The sequence below is a fragment of the Loxodonta africana genome, chromosome 18 (genome assembly GCF_030014295.1).
Source record: "Loxodonta africana isolate mLoxAfr1 chromosome 18, mLoxAfr1.hap2, whole genome shotgun sequence".
Classification (NCBI taxonomy): domain Eukaryota; kingdom Metazoa; phylum Chordata; class Mammalia; order Proboscidea; family Elephantidae; genus Loxodonta; species Loxodonta africana.
The window spans coordinates 26,633,543-26,655,470 of NC_087359.1; the positions used below are offsets into that span (position 1 = coordinate 26,633,543).

Here is a 21,928-nt window from a genome sequence, read left to right on the forward strand (position 1 = left end):
TTAGAAAATGAAACTTCTCGTTACACAATTGCAAAAATTAAGTTTACCAGCCCATAGAAATGTCCTTACTGACTCCCAAAAACCAAGGCCTTACCTAAAAATAGTGTCCTAGCTTCCCAGCCAAAAGGACAGACTAAAAAAGCTATGTCTTTATTCAGCTCAAAGACTCAGACATCAACTTCACCACAACCTTCAATACTATGCTATTTCCTATTACAGAATACTTTGTGTACCAAGTTGTTTGGTGGCCAACTACTAACTTCACTTTAAAGTGGATACTAACACTTCACATGGTTTACTTGTGTGAAAATTATGGAAAATGCATTGGCACGTTTCAGGCCAAACGCACAAGATTAGCGACTTAGAAATGTTAGGTTTTAGGCTGCAAATGAACACCTCCACAACCAAACAGCAGATCATTGGCTGCTTATCACAAAGTGATCTGTAAGTTTCTAAAACTAAGATAAAAGGTTGAAATTGGGTGGCATAAGGCATGAATATGCCTCTATCTGCAAAATGGAAAAAAAAAATACAGATAAAAAAAATCGATGTTTTCCCTGTCAACAATACAAATAAAAATTATATATAATACACACAGGCAACGCTGAGTGTCCAACATGAGCAAATGTGGCGTGTGCACTTTAAAAAGTATCTTGGTTTATGTTCATCTTCCTCTCCCAAGCTTTTTTTAAGACAAAATGTCAATTATATGCCTAAATCTAAAAAATAATAATAAACACAGTTTATTCTTCCTAAACAGGTGTTTTAATAGATAGGAAAAGTTTGTGACGTGATTTCAAAATCCAGGGGCTGCCCAGATGTGTTAAAGAGGAAAAAAAAAGACCTGCAGTTATCAGTCTACCATGATTACTTACATTTTTCTAAATAAGCCATAATAAAAATATTTTTTGAAGTAAAGAGAAGGCTGTTTGGAAAAATATAAAATTAGCAAACTTCTCCCTCTCTCTCTCTTTTCCCACCCAGCACAGAACGCTGTTCACTAGCACTAGATTAATAATGTCCTTTAATCCAAAGCATTACAAGTTATTTTGAATAAAAGCATCACCTTCAGTTTCTCCAAATATTCAAACGCAAAGTGTGGCCAGAAAATAATGGCAAATCAGCCTTCTCCCTAAGAAGCTAAACAGAACTCCACACTATTGTTTTTATGTCAAAATAAAGTGTAAGAGAGACAGGTACTATTCCACTTTTCAATAAATAAAAGTAGGAGTGACTGATTTGCATAAAATAATTCTTTCCAATAGAGTGTACTTTACAAGAGTCCCACAAGCTATGGATGCACAAAACCCACAACCACGATTACTAATACTCAATTTGAAGTAAGCTATGGAAACCAAAACACAGATAAACTTAAGACACCCCATTACAGTTACACAAGGAAATTTAAATAGGCAAGCTATAATTACCCCTGTTGAAGATACTGATCAAGGATAGCTGCACACAACAGTTGGCTCTGGATAAGTTCCACTAGGTTTGAATTTGTTGGAGCCCCTGAAAAGTTTGGTACACACTGGACACATTTTTCCCTTCTAAACCTGGCCCTCTCTATACATCCACTTGACTAAGTGATATTTTTGGAAAATAAAGATGGTCCATCAAATTGAATTTAAAGTTTCAGCTTTACCCTTTTGAGATGATTAACATAAAGAGGGAAAATAGATAATGTTTTAACTGCAGCCTCACCTTACACATCTCACCAGCACTGTAGTTCATTAGTGATCAATTACTTCATCCAATTCCTGAGGCAAATAAAAAAGTAAAATTTGTCTATACACCACCAGTTAAAGACATTATCAGTACCATATTATCAGCCTGAAGTGAAAGGGCATCTAAATTTCAAATGGAAAAGTTACCAAAATGATACAGTATGCAGCTTTGCAAACGAGGTTGTTTCTTCTACTTAAAAATAAAAAAACATTTTCCTTTCAGTGAGATAGATCATAAAATGTTGTTAAAATCAGAAACATTACCAGAAAAGTCATCTCGGCACTGATGGACCTTACTTAAAAAAAATACAGGAGAAACCTCGTGAATATGAGCTCAAGAGAGGGCAACGTTAGGAAAAAATTGGCCAGGACAATTACCCCTCCTCCCGTCCCCGATCCAGGAAGAGTTGTACTTTTTATTACATTAATGATTTGCTTGAAAAGTGTAAGTTATGAAGGGGAAGGAAGGACAATTTTTGAGTTCCAAACAAAACCTGAGGCTCCCAATCCAAGAAGAATCAGAAGACCCTGGCTTCCAGGCCTGCCTTAAGCATACTCAGCCACAGGGACGGTGCAGAAGGAGCAAATGATTTGGGGGGAGAGGAATCAAAATTCCCTAGACAGGACTGCAGTCTCTCAGGCCTTGAAAAGGCGACTCTTAAAAGAAATTTTCAGAAAGGAATAGTCTTTTTATTTTCGTGGATGCGCTTGTGGGCCAATGAGAATTTCCGAGGAAGGGGCGGGGGAAAGGGGTAAGAAAGTCAATCTCGGGCAAACAACCCTCAGCGGGGGAGGGAAGGGGCGCGCCCCTGACCCACTTTTCCGGACACCCACCCCCCCCAGCCCCCGCCACGCCCCACCCCACGCCCCTGGAACTCCAAGCCCTGAAGGGGGAATCGAGCGGGGCTTGGGAGGCCCGCACGCTCCCCACCCCCAGCCGGGACCCGGAGGAGGAGAGCGTGCAAGAAGGCTCGACTCCCCCTCCCGGAGTGCCCCGGGCTGGGAAAACCTCCCGCAGGCTCCCGGGCCGGGTTTGCAAGGCCCCCTCTCGGGGCCGGGCCGAGGACGCCACGGCCCCCCGCGGAGGGAAAGGGGACAGAGGAGGGGAAGGAGCTGTAAACAGCCCCTGCGTCCGGGCCTCGCCTCGAAGAGCCCCACTCCCCAGGCCCCGCCGCGGGCCGCCCCAGCCCCCAGCCCGCCCCCGGGACGCCCCTCTAGGGGCCTGGGGGGGTAGGAGGAGGGTCAGGCTCCCCCTGGAGGGCCCCGGCAGCTGGCGGAGCGGTCCCGGCAGCAGAGAAGGGGGAAGTCAAGACTTACCTGTCATTACTTTCTACGCCATCTTGGATCCACTTGTCAACGTCCCCACAAAGCATTATGGGTAAGAAAGAGCCTTTAAAGTGACTCCCCACCCCAGCCCCCGACTCCCGCCTCCCGCCGCCGGCGCCGCCCCCTCCGGCTGCACCTCCCGCGCCGGAAAGTTGCCCCCGGTGTCGGGCGGGACCCTCCGCCAGCAGCCCGGCCCCTCCCCCCCGTCCGGGAGGTTTGCATTTAAAACTTGCCCCCTTTGCTAAAAGGTGGCTTTGGATTTTCCTTTTTCTTTTTTTTCTGTCCCTGGCCTCCCTTCCCCCCACCCTTCGCCTCCACGATGGTGCCTTTTGCCGCGCCGCCCTCCTGCCTTGGCAAACGCCCCAAGTCTGCATTTAATCAGCCCGAGGTTTCCCTGCCACTGGCAGCCGAGAGCTGCTCATTGATTTATTTATGCGCATTTGTGTGTCTGTTAGTGCGCCTTGTACTTGGTGCCCGGCGCGCGCTCCTGCGGCCAAGCGTCTCCGCTCCCGGGCACTCGAGGCTCCAGGGCTCCCGGGGGGGAGGGACACATCGGGAACCCGCTAGCCCCTGCAGCCCAGCCGGCTCGTGGCCGCCCGCATTCGCAGGCAGAAAGGTGCCTCTGTCCTGGCAAATCGCTCGGGGGCCGCCAGACTCCGGGACCTGCGCGGACGCCGTGTCCCCGAGTCAACCAGCTTCCAAGCGCGTTAAAAAAAAAAAAAGTAATAACGCTAAATACAACTCCCCACCGCCGTTAGTTCTCTCTCCCGCTGACTGCGGCCCTTGGCCAGTAACGTGATCCGCGACCCTGGGGGGACCCCTCCCCTAGGAATGTGGCTTTGGGCTCAGCCGGATCCACCCTTCTGGAGTCAGGGCTGCGCACAGTGACTTCCCGGGGCTGGTAGCGCGGCGGCGCAGGCTGCGAGCGGGCCGTGGTGGCGCTCCAGGCTGGGGTAGGGTCCCCGGCGAGAAGGAGGATGCGCCCGCCTGGGTTCACCTGCCTGGCCGCGTTGGGGCCGGGAACCCTGGTGGCCGAGTGTGGGGAGGACCGCGGGCGCCGCCTCCTGCCCCTGGTGGGACACGCGGACTCGCCTGGTGCGACGGGGTGCTCCAAGAGGTAGGGGGCGCCGACACGCTGGGCGGGGGACCCGTGACCCAGGCGAGTGACCCCTCATCCCTCAATGCCCTCGCGCCCCCGAGCATCAGGCCGGCGGGCTCTGCAGGGGAGCCAAGGTCTCTCCCTGCTCCTCCCGCCCGCTGTCGGATGGTCCCGCGAACGGAGCTCTAGCCCCACAAGCTCTCGCGCTTTCCTCCTGCCCCGCGGAGCCGGTGCATCCAGCCGCCCAGATCCCCCAAGAACCGAAGGCCAGTTCCTCAGCCCCCGCTCGGTCTCTTCCCAGTGCCTCTGTTGTCTGCTTTGTATGTAGACTTTGGGGACAACTCTGGTTGCCTTTTTTTTTTTTTAACAAGCAAGTTTTTACAAGGAGTTATCCAAAAAGAAAAAAACATCCTCCAAGACATCAATGCTTGCGAAACTGTAGTCGAGATGAAATGCTGTTGGATGGCTTTGAAATTAAAAGAATGTGCCGGCAGGGGCGATAAACCCTCCACCTCCTTGCACGGGTAGGGCCTGGGATCCTGGGTCTGCCCAAGGGTGTTTTGCGCTTCCAGACCCTAGGAAAGCTTCTCTCGAGGAACCTAGAGGGTTGCAGAAGGAGCCCTGCCCCCGGGGAGCTAAAACCTCCACCAGGCAATTGTCCGGACCAGAAGAGAAGGGTGAGTTGTAGACTCATTAAGGGATTGGCCCGGGGTCACCCATGAGGGAGGGAGCGAGGCAGTGAGTCACTCACAGCCCAGAACACCGCGTGCTGGGAGGGACCTCCCCTGAGTCACTGGCTCCACTGCTCCGAAGGAGTGGAGAAACCGGGGCCTGAAGCTAGGTTCTTAGATGTTGCAGCTCAGGCAGCCACGCTGGGTGCAGCGCCCCTGCCTAGACCCTCTGTCGCTTGTAGAAAACCGAGTGCCTCTCATGGCCGAAGAAGGTCCCACAATCTTCCATCTGGCCTCTTTTCCAGTTCCCCTTTTGTGCTTATTTAGCTATCTAATATGCACTGATTCAGTGGTTGCTTTGTATTTATATGGCACCTTTAGGTGTGTGGTCTGGGTTTCTTGTAATTAAAACACTAAAGCTGAGGGCAAGGACTGTGCCTCCCAAACCTGTTTGGCAATCTCTCTTTGCCTCTTAATGTCTTCACCCCGAGAAGTGTTCAGTTTATGTGACTGCCTGACCTCTTCACCAACTCCAACGTGATTCCTGGTCCATCCCTGTCCAAGAAGCCTAAGCTAGCATGTTGTGAGTTGCAGTCCTTGAGTAAATTCTGACTCATGGTGACCCTGTGTAAACCTTGCAGACCTGTCCATCTTCAGGATGGTTGATGTGCGTGAGTCCATTGTTGAAGTCACTGTGTATTTTTTTTCCAACCTAGGGTACTCATCTTCCAGCACTTTATCTGACGATATTCTGTTGTGATCCATTGCTGATTTTCAGAAATAGATTATCAAGCCTTTCTTCCTAGCCTGTCTTAGTCTAGAAGCTCTCTGAAACCCGACTACCACAGGTGACACTGCTGGTCTTTAAAAGACTGGTGGCTTAGCTTCCAGCATCATAGCAACACCCAAGCCACCACAGCAAGACAAATGGACTGAAGTGTGGTGGAGCTTTGGGATAGCTTCCTCTGATCCCTGCCTCCAGTCTGCCCCCATCTGGCAACCCAGTGAATCAGGTCATGTAAATCAGGTCATGTGACTTCTCTGCTTCAAACCGAGGGAAGCACTACGTGGGTCATGACCAAAAAAAACCAAACTCACTGCTGTCCAGTGGATTCCGACTCATATCCTCCCCATCATACTTGGAATAAAACCCAAAGTCCCAACCATGGCCTACAAAGTCGTTCATGAGGTAGTGCTCTAAGCCAACTAAAATATAGTAGGGGAAGATACCAATGGCTGCCCAGTCGATTCTGACTCGTAGCAACCCCGTGTGTGTCCGAGTAGAACTGTGCTCCATGGGGTTTTCAGCGGCTGATCTTTCAGAAGCAGATCAGCAGGACTTTCTTCGGAGGCCCTTCTGGGTGGACTCAAATCTCCACCCTTTCAGTTAGCAGCTGTTTGTACCACCCCCAGGGACTCCAGGAGGAGGTAACAGGAGTTAAAAATTTAACAAAATGTTAAAGCCTTGGAATCTTCTATCTCCTTCTACTTTTAGGCCCACTTCATTTTTACTTGAATAGAAAAGAAGGGATGGTGGACCAGATAATTCAGACCAGCCCTCCTATTGAGAACTAAAATATGTGGACAATTAAATGAAATGTACGTGGTTAACTAGAGTGCAAAACTACCAGAGACCAGCAGAGCAGGGAGGTGATCCTGGCCTTCCGGCTTCTTTTGTTCTGGGGGCATTTGCTTTCGACAGCTCCTGGAGCCTAGAGCAAGGAGCAACACATTTTTATTTAAAGGACCAGATAGTAACTATTTTAGGCGTTGAGAGCTACGTTCTCTGTTGCTTATTATTCTTTGTTCTGTTTTTTTTACCCCCCGTTAAAAATATAAAAACTGTTCTTTGCACTGTAGCCCTACAAACACAGACTGTGGGAGGAATTTGACCCATGGGCTATGGTTTGCCAAGCCCTGGTCTAGAGGGACGGTTCTTGGGGTCCAGTGATCTACTAAGGGAGGCACTGGGTGTGGTCAGCCCCAGCTGGGAAGAATATTTTACCACTGACATTTAGAATTGTTTGCATATGATGATAATAAAAAGTGGACCAAATTTTACTCGTTTTTAATATTGTTTATAAATGCTCTAGAGGCAGCATACCTCTTATGGCCTGCCCTCAAGATGACCACTTCACCTTGCCTCCTACCCTTGTATTCCACTGACCATAGAAGTAAGACGAAACCAGAAGTGTGAGGCCCTCCCAGAGATAGTTCAAACCCTTTCAGTTTGTAAAATGGAATAGAGGTGACTTCTTTTAGTGCGCCAGGGGCCTAACAAGCAAACATAAATCACCTGTGGAGGACGATAACGTCATCATAGGCCTGGAGTTATTTATACAAACAAGTTTGCAAATATAACATCCAGCTGAAAATGAAAATAGCAAGCACATGAAGAGATGAAATAACATGAAGGAAGCCAGTAAAAACAATAGACAACAGAAACAGATACCAGAAGGGTGTCAGATGTTGGTATTATCAGACAGACTTTAAAATAACTAATAACACTCGAGGTAAAATACAAGATTGAAAATTTCAACAAAGAACAAAACTATGATAAAAAATGTTGGTAAGTGCTGTCCAGTTAGATCCAACTCACAGTAGCCCTATGAACAACAGAACAAAACACTGCCCGGTCTTGCGCCATCCTCACAATCGTTGCCCCATTTGAACCCATCATTGTAGCAACTATGTCAATCCATCTCATTGAGAGTCTTTCTCTCTTTAGCTGACCCTCTACTTTACCAAGCGTGATGTCCTTCTCCAGGGACTGGTCCCACCTGATAACGTGTCCAAAGTATGTGAGGTGAAGTTTTGCCATCCTCACTTCCAAAGAGCACTCTGGCTGTACTTCCTCCGAGATAGATTTGTTCATTCTTCTGGCAGTCCATGGTACATTCAGTATTCTTCACCAACACCATAATTCAAAGGCATCAATTCTTATTTGGTCTTTCGTATTCACTGTCTAGCTTTCACATGCATGTGAGGCAATTGAAAATACCATGGCTTGGGTCAGGCACACCTTAGTCCTCAAAGTGACATCTTTGCCTTGACTGCAGCAGATTTGCTCGATACAATATGTTATTTGATTTCTTGATTGCTGCTTTCATGGGCATCAGTTGTGGATCCAAGCAAAATGAAATCCTTGACAACTTCAGTCTTTTCCCTGTTTATCATGATGTTGCTTATTGGTCCAATTGTGAGAATTTTTGTTTTCTTTATGTTGAGGTGTAATCCATACTGAAGGCTGTAGTCTTTGATCTTCATGAGGAAGTGCTTCAAGTCTTCTTTGCTTTCAGCAAACAGTGTTGTGTCATCTGCATATAGCAGGTTGTTAATGAGTGTTCCACCAATTCTGATGCCACGTTCTTCTTCATATTGTCCAGCTTCTCAGATTATTTGATCAGCATATGAATTGAATAAGTATGATGAAAGGATACAACCCTGACACACGCCTTCCTGATTTTTAAACTATGAAGCATCTGCTAGTTCTGTTCAAATGACTGCCTCTTGGTCTGTGCACAGCTTCTGCAGGAGCACGATTAAGTGTCTGGAATTCCCATCCTTTGCAGTGCTACCCATAATGTGTTATGATTGTAAAAGATAACCAAATGGAAATTCTAAAATTAAAAAATACAATAAACAAAGGATTAAATTATAGCATAGATTTAACAACAGGTCTAGTCTCAGCTGAAGAGGAAATTCATGAGTGAAGCTATGGCAAAAGAAAATATTCAGAACAAAGAGATAAAGATAGGCAAAGTACAAAAGAGCAGTCTAACATATACGCAATGGGAGTCGCAGAGGAAAGATGAGGAGAAAGAAAATGGGGCAGAAGCTAAATTCAAGGAGATAACAGAACTTTCAAAAACTAATGAAAGACAACAACTACAACCCTACAAAGGTCAATTAAAAACTCCAGTCTAGGTCCATATAGCAAAAACTGTTTAAAGCAATAAAAAAGGAATAGAATAGCAACAACAAAAATTCCAAAAAAAAAAAAAGAAGCAATCTTAACAGCAGCAAGTACCTTAAAAGGCACAACAGTTAGACTGACAACTTCTCTACAGAAATGGTGGTCATTACCCTATTTACCTAGTGCTGCTGTAACAAAAAATACCACAAATGGGTATAAAAAACAAATTTATTTTCTCCCAGTTAATGATGCTGAAGTCCAAAGTCAGTGTGCCGCTCTAAGTGGAGTTTCTTCTTGGTCTATTTCAGCCTCTAGTAGCTGGCAGTCCTTGTCGTTTTGAGCTTATAGATGCATCTGCCCTGTGTGTCTGTCTTCATATGACATCTTCTCCCCTGTGAGTGTGTCTCTGTGACTGTTTGCTCTGTTTATAACTTAGAAGTCATTAGGTTTAGGACCCAGTCAACTCTAGTATGATCTTATTAACATAACAAAAGAAAACCCCTACTTCCAAACAGGATTACATTAGCAAGTGCAGGGGCCAGAACTTCAATACGTATTTTTGAGGAACAGTCAATCAACAACAGTCATCATAAGACAAACGAATGATATTTTTCATGTTTTAAAAATTCAGCCAACCTAGAATTCTCAGTTCAGCAAAAGTATCCTTCAAGAGTGAAGTTAAAATAAAGACAATTTCAGGCATACAAAACTAAGAAAATTTGTCACCAGCAAATTTGCACAAAAGGAAATACTAAAGGGTGTTCTTCAGGCAGAAGGAAAACGATCCCAAATGGTAAGAATTAAGGGAAGCAAAAATGATAAATATGTGGGGAAATATTATATCAACTATAAAGAAACAATAATAATGACTTGCAGGAAAAAAAAACAAAATATCTAGAATTAAAATATTTGGCAAGAGCATAGTATTTGTTCCAGGAGGTTAGTGGAGTTTGGTTTAGTTTTTATAGGCAATATACAAATGGAAAAATATATATATGTATGTGTGTGCATGTGTGTGTGTATATATATATATATATATAAACTGTTAGAACAAGCAGATGAAAAACCAGCAAGAAATAGGTTTGAACAATTGGATGAGGAAACTTTGCCTAATTGACATGTATAGAATACTGCACCCAACAACCGTGGATTATAAATTCTTTTCAAGTATACATGGAATGTTTATGAAAATGCTAGGCAATATAGCAAGTCTCAACAAATATCAAATGATCTAAATGACACAGAGTACATTCTCAGACAATGATGCAATTAAGCTAGAAATTAAGAATTAAAGTAAGTAGAAAATATCTACATGTTTGACAGCTAAGAAATATACTTCTAAATAACTCGCAGTTCGTAGTACCACAGTAAGAATTAGAAAATACATTGAACTGAAAGTTGATTAAAATACTACATCCCAAAATTGAAACATAGCTCAAGCCTTCTTAAATGGAAAGTTATATTTTTTAAATGCACATATTAGAAAATAAGAGACCCTAAAAATCAATGAGCAGAGTGTTTTCTTGAGAAATTAGAAAAACGACAGCTAATTAAACACAAAGAACATAGACAGAAATGGAAACAGGCATAGTCAGAAGTTAATTCTTTCAAAAGGCCAATAAAATTGATAAACCTCTGGTGAGACTATAAAAACAGAAGTGATCAATGTTTAAAAATGAAAAAGGAAGCATTTCCACAGATTTTTCAATCAATAAAAGTGAGATAAAAATAGTAAAAATGGCTGACTTTTTGTTATCTATATATTTCAACACAAGTTTTTTAATTAAAATTTAAGGAAAGACTTAAAATTGTTTTAATTATTTTGAAAAAAGATAACGAGGATATTATAAACAACTTTATGCCAATATATCTGAAAATTTGATTGAATTAGGAAAATTCCTTACAAATACAATTTACCAAACTGGCACAAGAAGAAATAGAAAAACCGAATAGTCCAGTATCTGTTTTTAAAAATTGAGTCTATAAATCTTCCCACAAAGAAAACTCCAGGTCCAAATAGCTTTACCAGTAAGGTATGCTTAAGGAAAAAATAACACGTATCTTAGACAAACTCATAGAACAGAAAAAGGGAATAATCCCTAATTCATTCTATGAGGCCAGAATAATGTTGATGCCAAAACTTAACAAGATCACTACAGAAAAGGAAAATAACAGGTTAATTTCACTCATAAACTTAGAGGCAGAACCCCTAAACAAAAGATCAACAAACTGAATCCAACAATACGTTAAGATGATAACACATCACAACCAAGGTGGGCTTACTCAAGGTGGAATGTTAGGTTGGTTTAACATCCAAAACTCAGTGTAATTCACCATATTAATAGAATAAAAGAATAGTCATATGATCTTAATAGATGCAGAGACAACATTTACCAGGCCATAATGAATGCACTGGTCAAAGGGGCACTAGCTCCACTAAGAAGTTGAATGGTGGCTCTCCTGTGTAGGCCAGGGCTGACAATAGCCCAGCCTGTTACAGAACTTGGCTTACTGATAGCAATGGGGATGTAGGATCCTGAAACAATAGAGGCAGGAGTTGGTTTTTAAACACCAGAAGCCAGGGGATTCCAAGTATCATAATTTCAGGCAAGGTCAGAGTGGCAACCAAGGGAACCTAATCCCTAGAGAATTACAGAAATGGTTACTAGAACCAGACATCCCAAGGGACAAAATAGATGGGCAGCCGACAAGGGCACCACACAGTTTGTATCAGTGTAAGAAATCAAAGATAGTTAACTGCGAGGCAGTGAGTGGTCATCACAATAAAAAGTGACATCCTCTTGCCCTGTTTCTAAACCTAAGCTGTTGACTGAAGAGGTGGCCAGATCCCTAGGAAGGATTTTGCAACGCTATGGCTATGGCAAGTATACACAGTAATGATTTCCCCAGTCCTTCCCCAAAGGAGCTGATGGTCATTTACTTGCGTAACTGTGCACTAGGGAATTAAGAATACCCAGATATTTAGAGGACTGTTGGCTACTGAGTCTGAGTTGACATTGATACCTGGAGACCTGAAGCATCATCATGAGCCCTTTGTTGGAGTGGGGTATATGTAGGTGCCAGGTAATAAATGGAATCCTGGACAAGGTTCACCTTCAGTGGGTCCACTGGGTCCACAAACCCAATCAGTGGCCATTTCCTTGGTCCCTGAATATATAATTGGATTGACATACTTGGAAATCAGCCTCGATCATGAGGAGGAGGGATGCTGTTACAAAATGGATGCAAGGTAGAATATGTGTAGAATCCAGGTGATCTTCTTGGTATCTTTTGCCCAATTGTGACTATAAATGGACAGGTAAAGCAAATTTAGCTTAAGAAGGGCATGGTGACCAGGGATCCAGGCTGCTCAGAATGGGGATCTGGGTTACTCTATTAAGTTAGCCTTTGAGGCCAGCAGAGGTCATAGCTGAAAGTGAGGGAAATCTAGAATTAGTAAAGGATATCATTTGCATGCAAAAGCTGGATAATGAAAAAGGAAGACAGAAGAAGAATTGATGCATTTGAACTGTGGTGTTGGTGAAGAATATTGAATATACGGTAAACTGCCAAAAGAACAAACAAATCAGTCTTAGAAGAAATTCAACCAGAATGTTCCTTAGAAGCAAGGATAGTGAGACTTTGACTTGCTTACTTTGCATACGTCATCAGGAAAAACCAACCGCTAGGGAAAGTTGTTTTTTTTTTTTTTTTAGGGAAGGACATCATGTTTAGTAGAGGGCCAACAAAAACATGAGAAACCCTCAGCGAGATGTTTTGACACAACAGCCGCAACAATGAACTCGAACATACCAACAATCATGAAGATGGCGCAGGACCAGCCGACATTTCATTCTGTTCTACATTAGGTCGCCTTGGGTTGCAGCCAATTCTATGGCAACTAACAACAAGGAGACATCAATTGCAGCCCAGAAACCTGCAGTGAAGGAAGCTTAACCTCCCTTTTCTAAGTTTCCCCTCTGGAGGAGAGAAACTGGGAGATGCTCCCCAAATGCATATGGAGAAGTGGATCCAAGTGGCTCAAATGATAGACTGGGATTACCAGATCCTCCTTGGAGGAAGGACTTGCTGCCCAGCTGTGGGGAGAGCACACAGCCTCCTCTGTCAGCTCCTTCCTGGGGTGGGTCTTAGCTGCTGAGAACTGCCTTGCCTCAGGTCTGCATCCCATGACTCAGCACAGGAGAACCGGGACATTTCAGCCCCATGTAAGATACTCTGCAATGATAATTGCTGCAACGCTCCCCGCCAAGGCAGCCAAGGCTTTGTCAGGCTTGGACTGCTTTTTGACTTCTACTCAATTCTGCTTCTTCCCCCTTGCCTTTCACAGGTGTTGATTCCTAATAAACTCTTGCCTTCTGCATTCCATGTCAGCATCTGTTTCTGGAGACCCCAGCCTGCAAGTCCATGTTTATGGTTTCAAAGACTCAAAAGTGCTAATAACTGCTCTGATAGGGATCACAATAGAGGGTCCTAGACAGAGTGGGAGAAAAATGTAGAACAAAATTCAAATTCATACAAAAAAAACCAAACTTACTGGTCTGACAGAGACCGGAGGAACCCCAAGGCTATGGCACCCAGGTACGCTTTTAACTCAACAACTGAAGTTCACCCTTCAGCCAAATATTACACAGGTCTATAAAACAATAACACACATGAGGAACTTGCTTCTTAGCTCAATCTTGTAAATGAACTTAAATGGGCAACACCTGCCCAAAAGTAAAGCGCAGGCAGGGAGGGACAGAGAAATGAAATAAATGGAAATGGAAACAGGGAACCCGAGGTGGAGAAGGGGAGAGTGTTGACACATCACGGGAATTGCAATCCATGTCACAAAAAAATTTGTGTGTACATTGTTGAATGAGAAACTAATGTGTTCTGTAAACTTTCACCAAAAGCACAATAAAAAAATTAAAAACAAAAGTACAAAGAAGTCAGTTCTCCCCTATCTGATCTATAGATTAAATGTAGCCCCTTCAAAATCTCCAAACACGGATTTTTATGGAACGTGACAAACTGATCCTAAAATTTATTAGAAAACGCAAGGGGCCAAGAATTGTCAAGGCACTCTTGAACAAAAACTAGGCTGCAGGACTTGCTCTACCAAATGTCAGAACTTATAAAGCTACATAAATTAAGACAATGTGGTTTTGGTGCAAATATATAAAAAGAAAAGTGTAGGGAGCCCAGAAACAAACATAACCTATTTGGACACTCAGTTTTCATCAGAGGAGACTCTACACTGCAATGGAGGAAAGACCATTTTTTTCATTAAATGGTGCTGGGACAACTGGATGTCCATATGGAAAAAAAAAAATGAAACCTGACCCCGACCTCACACCATAAACAAAAATTAACTCCAGGTGGCTCGTAGGTCTAAATGTGAAAAACAAAACAATAAAGCTTCTAAAACAGCACAGACCCATAGAAGATGGAAATATTCTATGATCTGTGCTGTTCAAAATGGGCAACTGAGGAGCTGAATTTTAAGCAATTTCTGATGTCCCAAATCTATCCATTTGCTGTTTCTTGTTTTTCAGTTCTCTCCTTTATACACCGTCTTTCCTGCTGTTTCCTAGTCAATGTTTTCCCTGTGTGTGCACGTGCATGTATGTGTGTGTCACACTCGTGTATGTGCAGGCAGCTGTGTGGGCCTGTGTTTCCCTCCAGTTCTCTGGCCCTTGCAGGCTGTCCGGTAGTGTGAGCACCACTTTGCTTAGTCTGCATCTCTGCAGGCTGTTCTCAGACTGTCCTCGACAGGAAGCCAGGCTTCCTGGGGCCCTGAATCGGCAGAGCCGGAAGGAAATAAAGGCCGCAGAACTGCTGAAGAGGAAGAAGCCAACTTGCAGCAGAACCCAAACCCCTAAGGACAGGTCTGTAGTAGAACAACATATGTTGCACCCAGAGTCCCACCATCTGTGATTAGAAGCCCAGACTCTGGGCAAGGATCCAGCTCTGCTATTGCCTGGGATCCAGTGACCCTGGGCAAGTTCCTTTATCTCCCTGTGCTTTAGCTTCCTCATCTGTAAAACGGGAGTACAACTGGTTGTTGTAAGGATTGCAGGCGTTAATCCGAAGAGAGTGTCCCAAACCCTGGCTCCAGTAGGGTAAGTACGCAGTAATGCTGGCTAGCTCTTATAACTTCAAAAGTTTAGGTTATAAAATAGGGAGTTAAAAATACTCATTATTTTTCCTCCTGCCTTTCATTTCCTGTGCTCTGGTTCATAGCTAATACCAAACAAGCAATCAAACAATACAAATCAGAAACATCCTACTAGTTTTTTTTTGGCATTTGCAATTGAACCAAGGTTTTTTCTACAATAAATTGATCCCAAAATATGTTAATATGTATGAAGAAGTGATCATCCTAGATCCTACTCGGGCCCAGAAGCCCAACTCCCATATTTAAAGGTAGTTTTTTTTTTAATTCAGAGTGGAGTGTTCCATTCAGCAGAGCCAGTGAGAAGTACACAGTTCATTCATCGCAGCACTATTCACAATAGCCAAAAGGTAGAAACAAGCCATGTGTCCATCAACAGATAAACGGTTAAAATGTAGTACGTCCATAAAAAAAAATGTAGTACGTCCATACAATGGGATAAAGAAAAATGAAGTTCTCATACATGCTACCACATGGATTAACCTTGAAAATATGCTAAGTGAAAGAAATTAGACACAAAAGGACAAATATTGTATGGTTCAACTTATATGAAGTACCTAGAATTGGCAAATGCATAGAGACAAAGTAGATTAGTGGTAACCAGGGACTGGTGGAAAAGGGGGATGTGAGTTATTGCTTAAGGGTACTAAGTATCTATTTGAGGTGATGAAAAACTTCGGAAAAAGGCAATGGTGATGGCTGCACAACATCATGAATGTAATTAATGTCACTGAATTGTACATTTAAAAATGCTGTATTTTTTAATATATATATTGTCTTAGTCATCTACTGCTGCTATAACAGAAATACCACAAGTGGGCGTGTTTAACAAAGAGAAGTTTATTCTCTCACGGTCCAGTAGGCTACAAGTCCGAATTCAGGGCGCCGGCTCCAGGAAAAGTCTTTGTCTCTCTGCTGGCTCTGGAGGAAGGTCCTCATCATCAGTCTTCCCTTGGTCTGGGAGCATCTGAACACAGGAACCTCAGGTCCAAAGGATGCACTCTGCTCCTGGCACAGCTTTCTTGGTGGTATGAGGTCTCCCATGTCCCTCTGCTTGCTTCTTTTATATCTCAAAAGAGATTGGCTTAAAACACTACCTAATCTTGTAGACCTCATCAGTATAACTGCTGCTAATCCATCTTATTACATCATAGTGATAGAATTTACAACATACAGGGAAATCACATCAGAAGATAAAATGGTAGACAATCATACAAGGGAATCCTGACCTAGCCAAGTTGACAGATATTTTGGGGGGACACAATTCAATCCATGACATATATTTTGCCACAATAAAAGTTTTTTTTAAGTACACAGTTCAGTGGTGGATTCTCCCATGGTAAGCTTGGTCTTTGGAAGTGTTAGGATGTAACTGGGGAAAGCTCTGGACTTGGAGATGGGTGATGTTGGCCTTGGTCAACCTTGGGACCTTGAGTTAATTGCTTAATTATCCCAGGCCTTCTCATCCATCAACTGGGGTATGGGACTAAGTGACCTTTAAAGTTCCTTCCACTCAATGATTAAAAAACCAAAACCAAATCCACTGCTGTCTAGTCAATTCTGACTCATAGTGACCCTATAGGACAGAGTAGAACTGCCGCATAGGGTTTCCAAGGCTATAAATCCTTACAGAAGTAGATTGCCACATTGTTCTCCCACAGAGTAGCTGGTGGGTTCCAACTGCCAACCCTTTGGTTAGCAGCCAAGTGTTTTAACCATTGCGCCACCAGGCTCCATACTCAATGATTAGAGTTGTTAATTAAGGATTCCACTCTTCTAATATCACCGCCCGCCTACCCCCGCCAAAAAAAAAAAAAGGTGTGATGAGGGTTTTGGCTAAGAACTAACTTGGGCAGGGGAGTCCCCTAAGGTCCGTCTTAAAAAACAAAGCGTGTTTGAATTATAAGTCAGATTCCATATTAAAAGGGAAGAAAATAACCCTTAGGCATTTTCTGTTCTGTTTAATTTTCATCTCCATCAATAGGATCTCAATAGGATCGTTTGCGAAGGTTTCCTATACTGTCTATGAACAAGGCAGCTGCATGAAGAACGCACACTGAAAGCTCATTTCACCGTTTCTAGATAAAGTCCCTGCAAAGAAAGAGAGCTCCCAGTTCATAGGACTTGAGCAGTCCCTTTGTGCTGCTCCAGGTGCTATAGGGTTAACACAGTATGAAGAGAGTGACAAAGTGCAGGATTTTTTTTTTTTTTTAATAGATTCCACGTTAGTAACCAAGTACTTGGCAACCTGCCCTCTCACATGTTGCGAAACCAAATGCGTTGCCTTCAGTGTGTTTTTAATAGGCCAGGCTGTTTGTTTGATCACAGTGCTTGGTCTAGACTCAGAGACACCAAAACATTCCTACTGCACTTTCACTGCCTTGGTTAATACCTAGGTTTCCCATTGTCTTCGTTCTAAAGAACAGTCTAGGGACTAAATCCAAAAACACCCAGTGCCCTCGGGGGACTAGGAGGAATCATTTCCTGGGACAAACTGCAGGTCCTCAACCACAGCCTCCACTGCCTCGGCCGAAACTACGGGGAAGCACTTGGACCCAGATTGGCAAACTTTTTTTTTTTTTTTTTGCAAAATTTACCAAAATCCACCGGTTTTAGATTTTGAAATTACTGGCACCAGCAAGTGTCTACAGTCGTGAAATTCTCATGAGTGGGGTGGAGCAGATTTCTATAAACAAAGCAAACTCCAGTCTCTCTAGCCTTCTGTAGAAATATTTATACCCAAAGGAAGGAGTCCCTTCTAGCTCTGAGATACTATAATATAAACTTTTTATTATAAATGAAGTGCTTTTTGAATAAACGCACCCACTCCTTCAGAACCTTCAAGAACATAATTTTACTTAAACACATTTTTTCTTTTTTTTTTTGCCACATAGGTTTGACTGAAAGGTAAATATACCTTATGATCTTCCTCACAAGGAAAGAGCCAAGTGTTTATTGGACACAGTGGTTCAAGCACTTGGCTGCTAACTGAAAGGTCTGCAGTTCGAACCCACCAGCTGCTCTGCTGGAGAAAGCTGCAGCAGTCAGCTTCCATAAGGATTTACAGCCTTGGAAACCCTATGGGGCAGTTCTACTCTATCCGTACAGGGTCTCTATGAGTCAGAATCGACTCTACGGCTATGAATAAAAAAAATCTATTAACTCAAAAGCCTTATGACCAGTTTTCACAGTATTCACCAGACCTCCTTGGTGCTATAACAATTGGACTTTTAGTAATACTCAGACTGGTGTTCCAGAAGATAGCAGTAAAGCCATGGGTTGATTTATCAGTAGTTATTACAATTCTTACTTGCACACTATTAGATTTCTTTTAAACATAGCCTAATTTTTTCTGGCTCCTGTACCAAAAATTTGTTTTTTGTTTTTTCCTGTACCGTGCTCACTTCCCTGATTTAGTTATGTAAAGACTTAATTTGAAGTCAAGAGAGTTTCCAACACTACAGTGACAATTGGAAGTGGATAGTGGTTCTTTACCCCAAATAAAGATGTCCTTCGCAGAAATTTTCTTACAGGAAAGTAAGCGGCCACAGCCCAGAAGACCAAAGAGCCAGCATCAAGCAGACCAGAGCAATGCTGAACTTCGTTGTTGTTGTTAGGTTCCAACTCAACAGCAACTCTATACAACAGAACAAAACACTACCCAGTCCTGCTCCATCCTCTCAATCATTGCTATGTTTGAGCCCACTGTTGCAGCCACTGTGTCAATACATCTCATTGAAGATCTTCCTATTTTCTGCTGACCATCTACTTTACTAAGCATGATGTCCTTCTCCAGGGATTGGTCCCTCCTGATAACACGTCCAAAGTACATGAGACGAAATCTCACCAGCCTCACTTCCAAGGAGCATTCTAGCTGTACTTCTTCCAAGACAAATTTGTTCGTTCTTCTGGAAGCCCATGGTATATTCAGTATTCTTCACCAATACCATAATTCAAATGCATCAATTCTTCTTCAGCCTTCCTTATTCTTTAGCCAGCTTTTACACGTACATGAGGCAATTGAAAATACCATGGCTTGGGTCAGGCACACCTTAGTCCTCAAAGTGACATCTTTGCTTTTTAACACTTTAAAGAGGTATTCTGCAGCAGGTTTGCCCAATGTAATACGTCATTTGACTTCTTGACTGCTGCTTCCATGGGTGTTGATTGTGAGAAAAAAGAAAGATTTTTTGTTGATTGTGGATCCAAGTAAAATGAAATCCTGACAACTTCAATCATTATCCCATCTGTCATGATGTTGCTTATTAGTCTAGTTGTAAGGATTTTTGCTGGACTTTACCCTCGTCTTATTCCTGATCTATCCTTCACTTGTTCCCTGTCTTCCTTTCTTCCTTCTCTTGTACTTTTCCTTGTTTCCTTCTCTTCCCTTTCTCCCCATTCACTTACTAAACCACAGCTCTTACCCACAGCTCTGAACGGTATTTCATTTCTGCTTTCCAGAGCACCCCTTGGGGTTGGTCCTAATTTCTTCTCTTTCCAAACATCTTCTGTCTCCACTTAACATGTCCTAGGCCACCCACCACCAAATATAATACCATTTATGCAACTAAAGCAAAAACCAAACCCGCTGTCTTCAAGTCAATTCTGATTCATGGCAACCCCATATGTTACAGAGTAAAATTGCTCCATGGGGTTTTCTTAGCTATAATCATAAAGGAAGCTGATCTCCAGGCCTTTCTTCCGTGACACCGGTGGATTGGTTCTAACGGCCAACCTTTAGGTTAATAGGTGGGTGAAACCATTCTTGCTACCTAGGGTCCTTCTTTATACCTCCAGGTAGTCCCTATACTCACTTTAGTCATAGTTGGCAAGATTTTCCTTATTGGTTACTTTTATTTTGCATAGGAATGCAAACCCCAATACACATTCTCTTCCTCCTTAATTTTCAGGGGAACACATGACTTCCCAGATTGCAATTCACAGCCTCCCTTATAGCTAGATATTGCCCTTGTCGTTGTTGTTGTTAGGTGCCGTCGAGTCGGTTCCGACACATAGCAACCCTACGCACAACAGAACGAAATACTGCCCGGTCCTGCGCCATCCTTAAAATCTTTGTTATGCTTGAGCCCATTGTTGCAGCCACTGTGTCAGTCTACCTCGTTGAGGGTCTTCCTCTTTGCCACTGACCCTGTACTCTGCCATGCATGATGTCCTTCTCCAGGGACTGATCCCTCCTGACAACATGTCCAAAGTATATAAGACGCAGTCTCACCATCCTTGCCTTTAAGGAGCATTCTGGCCCTACTTCTTCCAAGACAGGTTTGTTCATTCTTTTGGCAGTCCATGGCATATTCAGTATTCTTCGCTGACACCACAATTCAAAGGCATCAACTCTTCTTCAGTCTTCCTTATCCATTGTCCAGCTTTCACATGCATATGATGTGATTGAAAATACCATGGCTTGGGTCAGGAGCACCATAGTCTTCAGGGTGACACCTTTGCTCTTCAACACTTTGAAGAGGCCTTTGGAGCAGATTTATCCAATGCAATGTGTCTTTTGATTTCTTGACTGCTGCTTCCATGGCTGTTGATTGTAGATCCAAGTAAAAGGAAATCCTTGACAACTTCAATCTTTCTTCAGTTTATCATGATGTTGCTCATTGGTCCAGTTGTGAGGATTTTTGTTTTCTTTATGTTGAGGTGCAATCCATACTGAAGGCTATAGTCTTTGATCTTCATTAGTAAGTGCTTCAAGTCCTCTTCACTTTCAGCAAGCAAGGTTGTGTCATCTGCATAACACAGGTTGTTAATGAGTCTTCCTCCAATCCTGATGCCCCGTTCTTCTTCATGTAGTCCAGCTTCTCGGATTATTTGTTCAGCATACAGATGAAATAGGTATGGTGAAAGAATACAACCCTGACACACACCTTTCCTGACTTTAAACCAATCAATATCCCCTTGTTCTGTCCAAACAACTACCCTAGAACAAAGAAATGTAACCAAAACTGGTTTGTTTCGTGTCCAAAAAATGTCTTTCCTGCTTCCTATTGGCTCGAATGTGGATATGCTCTCTGGAGCTGGAGCAGCCAACTGGATCATGAGGCTGCACGCTAAGCATGTCAGAGCCGTAGGTCTCTGATGATCAAGAAGCCTCCTCATCAGCCAGAGTTCTGTTATTTGAGAGAGAAACTAAACTTGTATCACATTTAAGCCACCATTGTTTTTCAAATACTTGTAGCCCTGGTGGTGCAGTGAGTAAAGCAATTGCTAACTGGAAGGTTGGTGGTTCAAAACCACCAGCAGTTCCGTGGGAGAAAGATGTGGCAGTCAGCTTCCATAAAGATTATAGCCTTGGAAACCCTATGGGACAGTTCTCCTCTGTTCTATAGGGTCTCTATGAGTCAGAATTGACTCAACAGAAACGGGTTTGTGTGTATATGTGTACGTGCGTAGCCAAATATAAAGGAGCCTTGTGGCACAAAGGTTAAACACTAGGCTGCTAACCAAAAGATAGCAATTTGAACCCACCAAGCAGCTCTGCAGAAGAAAGACCTGGCAATCTGCTTCCATAAAGATTACAGCCAAAGAAACCCTATGGAACAGTTTCTGTCACATGGGGTCACTATGAGTTGAAAATCAACTCAGTGTACCTAAGAACAACCAAACACAATAGGACCCTGGGTAGCACAAATGGTTTGCACTCGGCTACTAACCAAAAGGTTGGCAGTTCAAACCTACCCAACAGCACCGTGGAAGAAAGGCCCGGAAGTCTATTTCCATAAGATTACACCATTGAAAACCTTATGTAGCACAGTTCTACTCTGACACACGTGGGGTAGCCATGAGTTTGTTGTTGTTGTTTAGCCAAACATATATTCTAACAGATACAGAATGTATAAAGTTATATCCCATATAAATCAAATTTACCTCCTGTCCCATTGCCATTGAGTCGATTCCAACTCATAGTGACTGCCCCATAGGGTTTCCAAGGCTGTAATCTTTAGGAAAGCAGATTGCCACATCTTTCTCCCACAGAATGGCTGGTGGATT

General features: G+C 43.2%; 1 protein-coding gene across 3 annotated transcripts in view; it reads right to left on the reverse strand.

Moving 5' to 3' along the window:
- Nucleotides 1–3,103, reverse strand: part of HELZ (helicase with zinc finger) — a 193,575-nt gene extending 190,472 nt beyond the window's left edge. For all 3 annotated transcript variants that reach the window (XM_064270877.1, XM_064270875.1, XM_064270876.1), the window contains exons 1-2: nt 3,045–3,103; nt 1,705–1,760 (exon numbers count right to left, since the gene is read on the reverse strand). The gene's annotated coding sequence lies outside the window, so the exon portion shown is untranslated. The remainder of the gene's footprint in view (nt 1–1,704; nt 1,761–3,044) is intronic.
- Between the last annotated feature and the right edge of the window lie 18,825 nt (nt 3,104–21,928).